This window comes from Seriola aureovittata, chromosome 8, assembly GCF_021018895.1.
Source record: "Seriola aureovittata isolate HTS-2021-v1 ecotype China chromosome 8, ASM2101889v1, whole genome shotgun sequence".
NCBI classification, from domain to species: Eukaryota; Metazoa; Chordata; class Actinopteri; order Carangiformes; family Carangidae; genus Seriola; species Seriola aureovittata.
In genome coordinates this window covers 23,889,927-23,902,431 of record NC_079371.1, presented here as the reverse complement: position 1 = coordinate 23,902,431, position 12,505 = coordinate 23,889,927, and the positions used below count along the sequence as shown (strand labels likewise).

The 12,505-nt window shown below is 40.7% G+C and overlaps 1 non-coding gene across 1 annotated transcript; it reads left to right on the top strand.

Moving 5' to 3' along the window:
* Nucleotides 1-1,765: 1,765 nt before the first annotated feature.
* trnag-ccc (transfer RNA glycine (anticodon CCC)) lies at nt 1,766-1,836 on the top strand. Its single transcript has one exon. It is a non-coding gene; the product is annotated as a tRNA-Gly (tRNA).
* The last annotated feature ends 10,669 nt before the right edge of the window (nt 1,837-12,505 follow it).

The following is a 12,505-nucleotide window of genomic DNA, read 5'->3' as shown; positions in this document are numbered from 1 at the left end:
CTTACTGTTGAGATCTTTGTTCAAAGGCTAGATTTTTAGTTATTACCACGGTTACAAATGTCAGTGGGATTCAGTTTCACTCCTCCTCTATAACACTATGCAGAATGTAGAATCATAATGTCACCAATAGCCTCAAATGCAGGGTAAGATTGAGTGCAATGGACAAACTGTAAAAGGCAATTGTAGATCATTGGTTGGTTCTCTAAGAAGGCAATTTCACTGTTATGGTATGAATGGAATAAACAGACAGCTATTGATAATAGTTGTGACAGGAATGAAAATTCACATGAGGTTGTGTAGCCTTTTGGATTTCAGTGTGTGAGGCTGAGCTGAAGAAAACAACTTTAAAATTTCAGGGAATATGAGAGACCCACTACTTGAGTGGTTAGGGCCCGACCATGTTGACACGGTGACCTTGAGCAGTGAGTCCCCGGTTTGACGTGTGGTCAGATAGACCAGTGGTTCTTGAAGTGGGGGCCTGGGGATCCCCCACAATGACAGAATGACTACTCTGTAATAAAACATCTAAAAGCAAAAATCAGATGGGGGATCCTGGGACAAAATCTTATCAAATGATAGTCTGTGGTCAGATTTGCTTCACTTCAGGGACCCTTGATGTGAAAAAGTTTGAGAACCACTGAGCTAAACTTCAGGCAACAGAATAGAAATGACCTGTGTTACCTTATTAACACTTCATACTAAAACATTTACACCCCATTAGAGTTGGAGAAACAGTGGATTTATTTTATTTTAATAGTCAACTAACAATTTAGAGTGGGTCTCTAGTTTCATTAACATTTTTGAAATTCGTTTTTTTTTTTCCATGTACGTGTCAGGGACAATGTACAAAAACATCAACAACAAAGAGAAGAAACACTTTGTACCAGATTTATCTATATGGTTCTTTCTATCTGCAGTCCTGGAGCAGTTCCACACTATCTCTACAAAATACAATAAAGAGGCACAATTAGATGATACCCATGGCCTTATGTTTTTACTCTGGCGAACAGGTGACGATGTAATCTTCCGTCTACTCTCCAAATGATACTACCACCTATTCTTCTTCTGCAGGTTTATTGACAACAGCTGCCACATGTGGAGCTGACACAAGTATTTGGTTAGAGGGTTAGTGGAAGATTTTTATATTAAATTATTTTGAGCAATGTTGTAATTAAATAACTTTTTGAAAGCTTCTGTTGGCCTAGTGATGCATGCACCGCCTACACAGACTGAACTATATATACACCTTATAAACTGTGTTATTTTACCTCAGAATCTAGACTCGACTTAGACACCGCCTCCACCCTCCTGCCAGGAGGTGTAGAGCAGTTTAAATCAGAGACTGGGGGTAGTGAAAGACGTCCCATCTCTTTCTGGCGGCTCCTGTTTTAAACAAGTTTGGGTATGTGATTAAATTCATTGTGGCTTAGATAATATTTCTGCCCCCATGTGTTCAGTAGTCTGGTGTCCTCTTTGGACCACTGCACACCATTGTAGCAACATTGCTGCATTAGATACTAAGTACAACAGTGAACAATACAATAGTGAAATCAGTGACACGGTTTGCAGCAATGAAGATTGTGAGATAATAATTTATGCAATGGTTATAAGGTGGGAGAGTTTTTGAACACTGTAATAGGAAAAAATGTTAAAGACCCCTCTGATGAAAATCATCATCATTTTTAATGTTGTTAACATGTCCATATGGCAGTTTTCATATAGTACACAGAGACCTATAATGAGCAAAATAAGCCAGCAGTACCATGCGCCGCTGGTGTAGTGGTATCATGCAAGATTCCCATTCTTGTGACCCGGGTTCGATTCCCGGGCGGCGCATGCATTCTGATATATTGTTACTGTGTTTCTCATTAGGATGTTTGAGGTTTTGTTTTGCACCATTGTTGATTGTTTGTTTTCTTTGCACTGATGTTTTTTCTTCGTGTCATTGTCATTGCTTTTTTTTTTCTTAATGTGTAAAGTTTGTGTCGCACTGGTTGTGTGTTCCTTGTTGTGTTTTATTTAATTTCTACTCTATGTGCCTTTTAAATTACCCCCTGGGGACAAATAAAGTGAATTGAATTGACTGCATATTTCCACCTTGGAGCTGCAGTGAACCAATGACAGTGGGATAAAAACACATTCAGATAGCCAGGGTTTCATACGTCACAAACCTAAGGAACCAATCCTTTCAACGTGCAGAGACGGGGCCAGGCTTAATGAACCTGAAACCTTGCACAACCACTAACACTGTGTCGGCCACTGCCAGTTACCTGCTAACAAACAACATAAACAAGTAACTACTCTTATCGTTCTGATGCGTCTTCTAGTCAGTGATTTTGGTTCATTGCAAACTCACTCATGGCAGCTGCATCGCTGAACTGCTGTGGCTGGCACACGTGCGGGTGTGTGTGTGTGTGTGTGTGTGTGCACACCAGCTGCACATCTACTGCATTGCTATTACTGCCAGCTATAACTCTATAGATTGTGCAGGCTATTTGAATGTTGGATTTTGTTTCATTAAAAATGAAATTATATTTGACAGAAAATGTCATTTAAATGCCACTGTCTCCACATGGAGCTGCTAAAATGGTTACAAAATATATTTATATTTTTTTGACATCTGTGATATATTCAGATGCAGCTTAGACATAGAAACCAAAACGAAAGGTGTCAGTTGTATGTTCCGTGGCTGCCACGCACACGCCATGCATCCGGTGTGTTCCTGGCCTGATGCTCTAACACGTCGCTGAGTCTCTCCAATGCTTCCTCCGCTTGATATTCTCTGCTCTGTCACCCGTCAACCTTGTACAAGCGGCGGTGGTGGGCGGGGCACAAGGCCTGGTCCAGATTTTCTCAATGAGGAAGTGAGTGTAAATGTACTTCCTGTCCCAGCTTTTTTTATTTTGACAATTTATATGTGGAAAAATCATGTTAAACAAAATATTAACCATGGCAGAATATTTTTACATAGTAACATGTCTGGTGAGGAACTTTAAAGTTTTCTATTATTTGTTTTAGAATTACCCAGTTAGCCAATGTATTACATATAAAAGTCATTGTATAACCTCCATACATCATGTACATTCCAGTCTTTTATCAGTGGAAGTACATAGTGTTCACACAGGAGTGACGTGTTCAAACTGCAGAACACATTCACACACGCCCACACACCACACCACGAACAAGGCTTGATTACATGGTTAACAGAATTTATTGCAGTCCAACATATATTTCAACAAAACCTCACACACACACTTAATACACACTTAATATACAGCCACATCAACGCACACGCACGCATGCAAAAACCTATTTGTCACTATGGCAGCTTACATTTCACACAGCCACACATGGACCTGTCAGCAATAACTCAGTACAGAAACAATACAACCTCTCAAACAAACACAAAACAGAGACACAAACAACACACACTCAGTGGCTCAGGTATTAAGGAGTATTTACTGTAGCGAAGCTTGCCAGTGTGGAATGTCCATTAGAGCAGAGAATGGATCTTTTCACAGTATAAGTCATAGTAATGAACTCCTGCAGAACTCCCCGCAGTCCCATACATCAACGCACCGAACAACATTTCAACTCTCTGAGACAAAGTGTTGCAGTAAAAGCCAGAGTGTCTCGGTAAAGGAATGTTTCGGTGAATTTTAAGTGCTATCTAAAGTCTAATTAAATGTGGTAAGAACATCTCTGTGTGGTATATTTCACTGTAACAACAGTTTCAGACTCAAAGTCCAAAGCATCAGCAGCATGCAACCTGCAATTTACCATAACGATAAGTAACTGTATTGTATTTCTTTAGGGGTGTTGTATGATTTCCCATGATATGTAGCCCAGTCTGTATCTAAAAACTGCAGAACAGCTAAACTGTATATATATAGCAGTATACTGTGTCTTTGGATAGTATTATATTATTATATTATAATAATAAATAGGCGGACTGTACTGAGAGTGGCGTACCTACATCTGTCACCATGGTCACTATAACAACAGTCATGGCTTGTTTATGTTTAGGTATAAAAACCACTCTGTCACGTTTAGGAAAAGATCACAATTTGGGTCATGAACCGACGGTCAACTTGAACGGTCATGGATAATAGAAACAAGATCAACTGCTACTTTCACATGGGAATCAAACACCACTCTCCCGTGTCATATTCCTGTGTTTTGTTGATCCATCCATCCACCACAACCTTCTCCTGATTTGGACTTTGTATCTCTTTATACTACGTCACTGCACTTTTTGCTCTTGTCGTAATTACTGTGACCACTAGATGTCGCCTAAATAACAAAACTTAACTATGGGTCGCAATAACCTGCTGCACAAACGCCCTATGGGCTCGTTTTATACAGGAGGACAGTCTCATTGAATCTGTTGAGGCTACCTACCGTTACCATCACAAAAGGTCTTTGAAAAGGTCCAGTTTCCCATTTAAGGTTTGGTGCTTTTCCCAAACACATTTTAGCAATGACGACACTACCCTACAGTGCCAGATACCATGTAGGATGTCACATATTTCTGACGGTTATATGATTACACTGTTATTTTTTAACATAATGGAGTCACTTGCTGCCATCGGAAGCGAAGGTAAAGAAGGTAAAGAACATTTCATGATGCTCATTAAGAGGCCAGGAATCACAGATAAACTTAACCTTCATCTTAAGAAATTACAGTCAACACACACATACAACGAAAAGGTCAAATCCAGCAACTCTGCCTGAGACATGACAGGAAATTGTACAAAATTATAATATAATATATTACAGGACACAAAATTTGAACACGATACCCCTGTGCCGTGTTGCTCTGAATGTCATCACTTCATTCATTTCCTTTAAGATTCTACGGTCAGGTTGTAATCTTCCCCTTAGCATTAGAAAATCATTAAGAGTTAATACCTGCTAATGGATTAGCTCGTTAATGACTTGGAAGGAATGAACTTCCTGGATCAGACCGGAGGGAAGGAAAAAAGGTTGGACGAAGGAGAGAAGGGGAAGAAACTGTTCATCAAGCGTTGTTACATCAGCGGCGTCTCCCCTACAGCGACTCTGACACGCAAATGTATGTAATTCAACAGTCAAACCTGTGTTTTCCATGTTGGAAGTCAAAGAGAAACACGCAGGCAGCCAACCATTACGGTAAGATACAGAGTAGCTGTCTGAGGAATGAAGAAATGAAGGAGGAAGAAACGGTGTAACAGAACGTGTACAAGGCCTTTTTTTTTCTGCAGGAAATGTTGGCTTTGACAGAACTGTGCAGCGAAGAGGGAGAGATTTTGTAGTGGAAATTGTCTCTTTTGCTAATCCCATTTCATGCCAGCTCAATCCTACTCTCTGGAATATTCTGAAATTTACACAAAGCGCTGGAGGGAGGGAAGGAAAGATGGACAGAGGAAAACGTGGAGGTGAAAAAATAAATTGGAAACAGAGTAAGCGAGTGAAAGATTTGAGGGACAGAAATGGGAATTGGGCACACGTGAAAGTGTGCTGGTGCAGTTCATATCGAAGTGTGGATTGGACATGGTCTGCGCAGCCTTAACCCCTGTATTTTCAATGGGAGCGAGACAATGAGTTTAAGCCTCTCTTACACTTAACATCATTCCCTGATGCCATGGTGCCTCTGCAGCTGAAGCCTTACACTCATAATCTTCTCTGAGTTTGAGCAGAGGTTCTAACAATGGTAGCAGCGCCCCGTCCTGTGTTTATCCTGCATTAGTATGGAAGTGGTGGCCATGGAATAACTCCCCAGGCCTGCTGTGTTTGGGTGGCAGGGTGGCCTACAGATGAGTGAGAAACTCAAGTGTGTCCATAAGAAAGGTAGTGTATAGTTTCAGGGATGGTTTACGGGGCCGACCTTGACTTCTAACCTCTCTGTGGAAAACTTCCAAGCTCATGGAAAAATTTGAATTAGTAAAATTATTATATAGGTTCAACTAAAAGTAAATCAATCAGAAGCATCATATTGCTTTATTAGCACACAATCCATTGTGAAATGCTATCCAACGACACACACACTCTAACACAAGGACGCACTCATGTGCACACACAAACTCTTTACCCCATCGTCTCGTCATCCCACCACACACCAACCTCATTAGCACACTGTAAATGTCTTCTCTGGTGTCCTGAGGCAAATCTGCAGGTGTTATTTTCACCTCCATGTGGAAGAGTCCTGCGTAATTATACATTCCAGTGTCTCTTTCACACACACCCACCCACACACACACACACACACACACACACACACACACACACCATTATTTACCCACCTGTCCTCCGTGTGCAGGTGTCCTGTAAACAGACCTCAGAAGGCTGCACAAATCAGAGATGATAACCTAGTTTAGGTTCAGATATTTACCACACATACACACACACACACACACACAAATTTTAATGGATTAAAAACTGAGCTACGCCTCTGAGCCCATATGTATGCAAATAAACATATACAAGCACACAGGCACACACATATGTGTACATACGAGGAGGAAGCTACAGCTGTGGATCTTTCTGGAGGACGCCAGCCCACAAACATTTATAATAAATCACAACACTTTTAGCTCTTGCTATGGGATGCTTTGATGTTTGCAGGTTTTATCACCTGGTTTAGTGCAACCCATCTGCGCAGACAAAGTTCTGAGGTCAGTGAAGTAAACATTTTCCACAATCATTTAAGTCGAGAAAAAAAAAGAGACTGTAATTACCAGACTCTGGAAACACATAGTCACACCTCTAATAAGAAGTGGCATTAGAATGAAAGGAGAAAATGGTCTCATTGGTTTAAGTAAGGTAGGACAGGACACCTCCTGTTAACTAACTCAAGTGCCTAGACAGCAAGACTCAATTCTCCTGCATCAGACACACACACACACACACACACACACACACACACACACCATCAATGGTTTTCTGTCCGCCCACCCAACTGACTGACACATCCCATTATGTAGATGCTACAGAGTAATGACCTGCAATCAACATGTGAGTGATATCGCTGAATGTGATGCAGGGCTGCTACAACACAGACCTCCTCAGGCCACAGCTGCATGATAGCAAATAAAACATCTCTATATATTTATATATCTATAATTTTTAGACATGTAAAAAAAAATAAAGAAATAAAAAAAAAAAAAAATATATATATATATATATAATGTATACTGTACATAAAACACACTGTAATTATTTACCATTATCATTAAATACAATTAAACCCACCAAAATACAAAACTTTTCTGCACGTGCATACACTTGAATTTCTCATGCAGATTTATTTTATGAACCACAAACTTTGAAACTATTTGTGAACATCACTTTACAAGCTCCAAATCTTTTTGACGCTAATTTGAAGCTATAGGCCAGAGACAGGGTCCCACCCTGTTCTGGAAAGCAGAACATACACAATATATACACTTTGGGGAACGTGTACTTGTCACTGTAGCATATTTATAAAAGAAAATTAATTATACTTTAGGTTAGGTTACTGATGGCTGCGGCTTCTTTTTTCCTGATATGTACACATGATGCTAGGTGGAATGTGATTTTCAGAGTAAAAGCCCAGTTTTCTTCCATAGCTCCTCCTGGGTTTTTAGGCAACAGTACCTCTTGTATAGTCACTTACTATGAAGCAACACACTGTTACAGTAAAGTTAATGTAAATAGGTTGTCACAATATTGTGATGACAAAAACATATAAGTTTGTTAATATAAGAAGACTATGGAAAGAATGGACTGTGTAGCGTGCTGCTCTATGAGTCGTTTGATTGGTTATGACTTGAAGACAATGCTAAAAATGTCCATGGTGAATTTCTAGGATCAGTTTATTTGCTAAACTAATTTCAAGCTACTTTCGTTGAACTCCGTACTAGCTCCCTCAGGTGACATCTTACTAGATGAAGTGGATAAACAGGCTGAAGCTTTCAGATCTGGTTTGCTGCAATTTGCCATGCGAACCTCTGAGCACATCAGTGTGAGAGAACAATCAACCTCTGGCCACACTGTTCTCCTCACACTCCACAGTGTGCCCCCCCCCCCCCCCCCCCACACACACACACACACACACACACACACGCACACACACACACACACACACACACACACACACACACACACACACACACACACACAAAAGGATTCTCTCCACAAACACACATGTGCACCCTTGTAATTCCAACAGGAGCTCTTGCCTCTTTGCAGTATCTCAGCCACTGTTATCTCTGTATCCACATGTTCTCTGTCCCCCTCCCTCCAGGATCATTGGCTGTCTGTCAAATGATACCAAACTCGGGGATCACACAAACACAAACATACACACATAGACTGGGATCAGAGATTTGCTGGACTTTCTGTTAATCTACAGCACTCCACTCAGTTCACACACTGTCAGTCCATTTGGTCAGGTGGTGGCTGATGCTCTGAGTGACTGGGTGGACGGCGAATATATAGGTGGGTGCACCTGTCAGTCAGTCAGAGTGAAGATCTCCTCAGGCTGGGTGCTGACTGGCTGAAACAGGGCAGTATACAGTACATACTATACAGTGTAATGGACTAACTGCCCGGCTAAGTGACTGTCTCACCTGGTGACTGATGGAGTAATGAAACTTGAAGACAAGAAAATTAAAGGTGTCCTCTGTATGTTTTTTTTTTTTTAAGACAAAGTTACATTTAGATTAAAACCAAAACTGTGAGCTGAAAGAAGCTAAAACGTTCTGTGGAGCTGGGGGGAACTGTAGAGTTGTATGATAACTCTCATTAGCAACCCCTTTCATATCACCTGTAGTAATATAACCTATTGTTCATATAAAAAAAATGAATGCGTAATACTGATCCTGTAGCTAAATTATAACAAAGTGCTTACCCTCTGAGGTCTAAGGGCATTTTCGCGATTTCTACATTATTTCTTAAATTCACTTTTTAAGGGGTACTTATTATTTTCAGAACAATCTCAGCTATTTCTATAATGTGGCCCATTTTGGTCGTAGAGAAATGTGCAAAGAGATAATTTGGGCCAAATATCTTGTGAAAACATGATGTGGATGAAGTGTTGTGGTGCTTGAAATGGGTTTACCAAAGTCTATAGGTTGATAAAACTAGTGAAATATATGGGACAACAGTCTCCACCATTTTTATAATAAACAATCAACACAATAAACACATTATAAAAACTGAACAGCTTCAACACCTTCTTTTCTCTTTCTCTCCCTCTATCCAGCCTTCCCCACTTATGTCTCCAATGTCGTCTCTCTTGAGTCGCAGAGATTGATGGAGTAGCGTCACATGACCAGTGCCATGAAGGCTAGAAACACTGTGCGGATTAAAATAGAAACAATCAAAATCAAAGTCAAAATTTAACAATCCTCAATCATTTGTAGGTTATACGTCTGGGTTCAGATAGGACTGCGGACACCTGAGCTTTGTAACAGATTCCTTCACATCCATGACACTTCTGTGTCACTGAGCAGTGAGTTCTGCTGAGTGAGGGTAATTTGCAGGCAGAGAAATGGCTGACTGTGTTTATGAACGCTGACGCTTAAAGACGACAGCGGCGACGTCCGTCAGATGAGCTGAGTTGGAACGGACAGCGAGCGGCAATGTGATCTCAATCTCTTGTTTGTTCATCCAATCAAGAAACAAAAGGCAGCCATCTTATCCATGTGGGAACAAGACAATGTGGACGCCAAATCCTGCGCGTGTGAATGTGTCCAGTGTTGACTGTCTTGGCTGCATTATGTGGGATGACCATGCCAATAAACCGGATGGGGAAAACGGAAATAGCTCAGATCAGGAAAGGCTTTGATATGATGATCTCATGGCACACACAGGACACAAACAGCATACAGTACACACACAAACACACACACACACATACACACAGACACACACACACACACAACAGAACAGAGGCCAAACAAGACCAAAATGGCATTTTTGGCTCAAGCTTTGCTTCTCAAATGTGCCAGAAAGTTGTTTTTGACTCTGGGAATGCTCTGCTCAAAACAACTGATATTAGATCAAACCAAGAATGAAACCATCTGCAAAACATCACAATGGGGTGAAAGACACTGACAAATGGAGGCGTAAGTTCTCCAGTTCAATTTGAAGCTACACTCTATCCTTGTTAATGAACAATGGCACAAGATAACTTACAAAGTTTTAGTATAAAACCCCTTTTTATCATTATATATTACCAAATAAGGAACAATTAAAGCTAAAGCGAGGCCTTACCAGTAGCATTACACATCCTAATCTCTCACTGTTATGACCCCAAGCTCGTCTAGGGAAAAGGGGAGTAACATAACACTAGATGAGTAACTCAAGGAGTTGTATCGGGATTTTCACAGATTTATTCCTAAACATAAAGCATAGTGTATTGACATGGAAATCAAAGGCCAAAATAATGTAGCGTCCCTCAATAATGAAGCTACAACTTCAACTACTCCCGCCGTAGACTAGCTCCCGCTTCCCAGCTAACAGCCACAGTGACAAACTGTCCCCCACACTAACAGCCAATCCCAGGTACGTTGTCCCACATCAATCACTGTCATAGGTTGTTGAGATGAATGACAGGCTTCACAGCCCCCAAGCATAACACACATTCACTGACAACCTGTAAAACTCAGTATCTGCAATTATGAGCCATTTCTACCTTAACTGCAGTTAACATCCTTAACACAGTAACCCTATAACAGAACAGTTACGTTAACATGTCACCCAGTCCGTTACAATAATAAACATAACAACCAAAAGTCTGCGACACCGCTTTCCCACACAAGTGAACGGGAAAGTGGTCTCAGGATGTAAACCATGCATGTGTTTGCATCCCTCGTGCCTGAAATGATATTTTAAAATTCACATTCAAGTGGCTTTCAGAAGCATTACATTAAAGCAGTGTTATTGATTTGTTTTTCCCCTTTAGGACTGCAGAACAAGCTGTAAAGACATTGACATTGATACATTTTTGCAACCAAGCATCACATAAAAAATAGAAATAAAAAAAAATGTTTCAAAATGTGTATAAAAAATATTGATTAGTGGAGCATCAAGGTTTGGTAAGGTTTAGGTTTAACCACAAAAGGTATGCAAAGGTTTAGAGTTCATGTGACCTTCAAATATCCAGATAGAAGGGCCAGACATGTAAATCAGAGTTTGACTCAAGGGGAATTTTTTCATAGAGCAACTGTAACGAGTAGAGGCGATTGTATGATTCAGAGGGGATGAGAGCTATCAGGTAAGAGCAGATGGAGTGATATCAGTTCTTGAAATACTGGTAAAAAAAAAAAAATTGTTATGCATGAACTCGGAAGAAAAAAGAGGACATAGTCAAATGGAGTGATGAAGTCAGACACTGAGATACAGACACAAAGTCATCGCTGGCTGAAAAGACTGAAATATAAGCGAGAGTAAGATGAGCTGCACATAGGGAAAGAGAACAGATGATAAGAATGACGAGGAAAAATAGACGATGGTGCAAATAACTGTTTCTATCCATCGAGCTGTCGGGGTGGGGGGAGAACTTTCTTTCTCAAATCGGACAAAAGAGAGGGCATTATCTCCGGCACAGACAGACAGACAAAGACAGAGGGTGAAAACAGTCCAAGGACATTCCCCATCACCATCAACAACAACAACAACAACTTTGACAAGGAGCAGAAACTTCCTCAGCAGTTCTGATGTCTGTTTGGGTCTCTTTATCCGAGCACCACGGGGGCAGCATGAGAAGAACAGATACTTAGAGAGACGAGCCCCTTCTCATCTCTTTGACTCTGTGCACCTGCTCACCTCCTCCTCCTCCTCTGACCTTCCCTCTCTCTCTGATGCTCGCTCCTCACCATCGCGCTCTTCCATCCTCACATTCCTCTGTCTGTTTCTGTCCTGCTTTGCCTCTGTGTTTTGTTTTTGGACATTGTGTTCTACTCTGTAAAATATCCCTCTCTCCACCAATGTTTTCAGCAAATTTCAAAGCTAGAGAAATTACATGATTCTAATCATGGTAATGATCTATCATTTGGTCATTTCGAGGTTGGTCTAAATGGTTTTTAGTCACATTTTAATATATACCTTTTACACCTTAGTCATTTTCAACTATGTATTTCAACTGGATGAAGGACTTTAGTCATCGGATGTCTGGATTTTGAGTTATCAGAGAAAAAAGCAAATGTTAGAAAGCTCAGCTCCGCCAAGTCGTCCTCTGTCTGCTTAACAGCGTTGGTGAAATACTGATTTTTAACATGAAACTGCTTTATTCAATGTTTCTACTGGTTTTAATCCCCCGGTCCATTTGTTATGGAGAGGAGGACTCCTCTGTGGGTAATTTGGCTGCGGGTAAAAACCTCCTGAACATCTGGATCGTAAGTTATTAAAGAACCAAAACAAAGGTTAGCAATCACAACTCCAAACCCTGCCCTGAAGACTGCTGCAGATAATTGAGCTTCTGATAAAAAATCTCCTGAACGAGTGACAATGGTAGTGAAGACAACAACTCCCATGATCCCAC